We start from the raw sequence: 3,952 nt of genomic DNA on the forward strand, positions 1-3,952 counted from the left end.
AAATGCTTAGGATTTTCGTAGTGCTCGTGTGCATGGGAGGTTTGTACACAGTGATGGTGGTCATGTCGGTTTTTTGTAAGAGCAGGTAGAAAGTGGCCATGGCCTTTGGGCTGGGATGAACTGCACCCCCAGTTGAGGTAGGACAGCCGGCCCAAAACATGGCCAGTACAGTGGTAGCAGTTGGACTGATCATTGGTGCTGCAGGATTTGCAGCCCATTATGTTTTACAAGCCATGAAACACATGGAGCCTCAAGTAAAACAAATTTTTCAGAGTCTACAAAATCCGCCTTCAGTAATGACTATTGCAGAGGTGGGTTTGAACCCAAAATGACAAAATGGGAAGCAGCACTAACTAAGTGTAAGCCCTACTGCCAATAAAGGGATAATAAGAGAATCTCATTGATGAATTATGCTCTTAAATCACCCAGACAAAAGAGGATCTCCTTATATAGCAGCCAAAATCAATGAAGCTAAAGATTTACTAGAAGGTCAAGCTAAACAATGAAGTAAATGTATGGTGAATTTTCAGTTCATACTAGCTTATGTATATGAGTACTTTTTATAATAAAACACCTGTGAGCTACAATTTTCTTAAAATGCTGTAACACCACTAAAAAAAAAAAAAAAAAAAAGAAAGAAATGCTTAGATGTTGGGGCATTTTATGTGGAACTTTGAAAAGCTTTTTCTATTTATTATTCCTTTCTGATTTTTGAGAAGTTGGAGCTATAAATTCTGCTTTCTGAATTATTCCTTGTGATTTTACTTGACTGGTTAAATATAATATGATCAGTGCAATGACATATTATGCAACTATGTCTGACTATACGATAAGATCTCTAGGAATGAACATGAAATGGAGTATTTTATGTGGGTTAGCAAAACTAAGTTGTGAAGTGGTGTATGTAGAAGGGAAACATCTCATTTTATGAAATTAAAACAGACAACAACTCCTCTCTTCTACCATTATATAATGGATAGGGCCCCCAACATTTAGCTCAGCAGCACAGCACCTACCTGGCAAGCGTGAGATCATGAATTCAAACCCAAGGGCCAAAAAAAAAAAAGAAGAAAAGAAAAAGTGAGAGAAGAAAAATAAAATGGGTCAAAGCCCTTGAAATGAGAAGTAGAAGAGGGATAGAAGAGAGCGCAGGGGAATGGGAAAAATATAAACCAAAATATCTCATGTACAGGTACAAATTCCATTTGAGAAATGTAATCATTATGCATATCTAAATTGTACCAATAAATTTAATTTATGATAAAAAATCAAAAAGATCTAAATTCCAATAGGTCCGTGGTGTTGGGTATTTTTAATTGATTCACACACAGGCACACATTTGGCGTTAATAACCCTTAGTTATTGCCTGCTGATCAGGCCTGCAATCTCTCAGATGAGTGGATGGTGGAGATTTAAATAAATGAGACAACTGAATGAGTTTAGGGCTCCAGGAGGGTCTAACTGTATTACAGAATGAGAGATTCTCTGGGTTAAGACAAAGACTTCTCTGGGAGGCCCATATTTTATTAGGTTTACAAATAAAGGAGGGGGATACTCAAGAAAATGCGGGAATCTAGCAGGACCTTGGGAGAATTTTCCCAAGTAGTAAATTATGTCAATCAGGAGAAACACCTTATCTTTAGGCTGGCATTTATGGTAGGAGTTTGGAGCCTGCACCTGCAAAATCCTTTTAGTTAATTGGTGTTGGAGCTAGACATCCTCAGCTGTGAATTTATCTTGTCCTTCAAAGCATCACGGTTTCACAGGCCAATGCAGGCCTCAGCGGCGACCAGTGACTCACAGAGGTTCACTTACTATGAGTCCACTACCCATCTCCAGACAAGGTGCCTGAGCTTCAGACAACTCACAAGTAAACATGGAAAGCCAATTGGTTAATGTTAAGTCCTGCTCAGAGCTGGTTCATAATGGTCTCCATCACACACACACAGAGGCACATTTGTATATGCTCGGCAAGCATTTACAAGGACACATAACTAAAACACAATAAGGTGTGTTTTATACTATTTGTTTGTTTGAAAATGTGACTATAAAATGAAAAAAGGAAGAACAGGAAACGTTTGCTTGTTACTGACAAACTTCTATGCTGTTGAATTTTTTTAAAGATACATACATGTCATGAGTTACATAAATAGATATATATAATGGTTCAATGAGTGTAATCATTATGTGCTGCAAACAGGTTCTAATAAAAGAAAAGAAAGAATTTGGTCATTATTCACTGCAGTGTGGCTTCTGTCCAGCCATTTGTTGTGGGAGACCCTGACTGATCTCCATTGTATATTAGTAGCCATCTTAAGCATTAAGTTTCTGTTGTCCGAGATAAGTTTCTGTTATCCTGCCTACTTCCCGGAAGAGACGCACCTTTCCCTTTAAGTCAGGACTGCCCACCGTTACCTAGCTACTCCCGCCTTTGTCCGGTTACTTGGTTACTCCCGCCTTAAGAACTTCCGCATTTCCCGCGCCCTATATATACACCGTACTTCCCGCCAATAAACGAGACTTGATCAGAATCCTGTCTTGTCTCCATTCTTCGTGTCTCTTGTCCCTCTATCATCCCCACTCCCCTTCTAGGGTCCTCCTTGACTGTACCCATGGGCCGGGGCAATTTGTTTCAGTCTTTTCATGGTGGTGTTTGTTCAGTCAACCTGGCTGTGTATCAGTTTCATGATTGACATGCCCGGCACTTGTAAAATGCTCAGTGTCTAGGTAGGACTGAATGGGAACACCTACTGTGTTCTTGGCTGACATTTTTCTTCCAATTTGTAAACTAGTTCCTGCAGCTCACACAGACGTGCCCCAGGCACGCCATTCAGCAGGCCATTAGGGTCCTATAATTCACTCAGCTGAATTTTGGGGGTCCTGTTCATTACATAATGGCGGAGGAGAGAAGCATTCTTGTCTATTTTCATTTCATAAAATGAGATTTTCCCTCCTACATACACCATTTCATAACTTGATTTTGCTAATCCTCAGAAAGACTCCTTTTCATTTTACCTTCATACCTAGAGATCTCATTGCATAGTCTGATGCAGCTGCATACCAGGTCATTCCACTGACCGTGATAGCTCACCTACAGAGTTATGCACAGTTGCCTTGGACTCTCAAAATCCACTCCTACTGGGAGCAGATGAACGGGCTTCAGGGCTAGACCTGATGGATGTGTCAAAATCAGCTCTGCCTAAGAGAAGGGTAAATCTGAGTCATATGTCAGAAAATCAATGCACCTTGACACCATAACGCCATTAAATAAATCGGACACATCCGTTTAAATATCACATAATTTCTCTTATATGAGAAACAAACCCATTTTACATGTCACAATTTATAAGCCAGTACTCACATCAACACTAAGTACAGTGCACACTAGGCTTCGCTCTTTGTGGTGAATACTATTATTCTTTAACAAATGCACAGTGACATTGATGCAAAGATTACTATCTCAGGAAGAATAATTTCCCTGCCCTACAAAATCAGCTGAGAACCTAGGGTGTAAATTTTGCCTGTGTGCCTATTCCTCACTATTACGTGTGATGAGAATAGTGAAGTGACATCCAGCTTTGCTCCTTTGCTTTCAGGTGAGAAAAAAAAAAAACTGACCACACACACTCATGTTTTCGTAAAAGCCAAAATAATGGAGGAGAGTGTCCCAGGAGCGGCTAGACACCTGGGCTGGAGTCTGTGCTCGCCCACACCGCCACGGTTCCCAGCTGAAATGCGCGGAGAGAGCCAGGTACTTCCCAGCTACTCCCTGAGGGCAGCGCGTGCATCAGGACCCTGCCGCCCAAGCCCCAGGAACTTCTCTGGCTGCGGGCGGGGCGAACAAACCCTCAGCCCCACGCGCCCTGCGCAGCGAGAGCCAGTGTTCCAGGAGCGGCTAGACACCTGGGCTCGAGTCTGTTCTCGCCCACACCGCCATGGTTCCCACCTGAAA

General features: G+C 41.8%; 1 pseudogene; it reads left to right on the top strand.

Annotated features, from left to right (window-relative positions):
- Positions 1–158: 158 nt before the first annotated feature.
- Positions 159–518, top strand: LOC102019946 (annotated as a pseudogene).
- Positions 519–3,952: the final 3,434 nt, after the last annotated feature.

This window comes from Chinchilla lanigera, unplaced genomic scaffold (assembly GCF_000276665.1).
Source record: "Chinchilla lanigera isolate Chin_1 unplaced genomic scaffold, ChiLan1.0 scaffold00123, whole genome shotgun sequence".
In the NCBI taxonomy this organism is placed as follows: domain Eukaryota; kingdom Metazoa; phylum Chordata; class Mammalia; order Rodentia; family Chinchillidae; genus Chinchilla; species Chinchilla lanigera.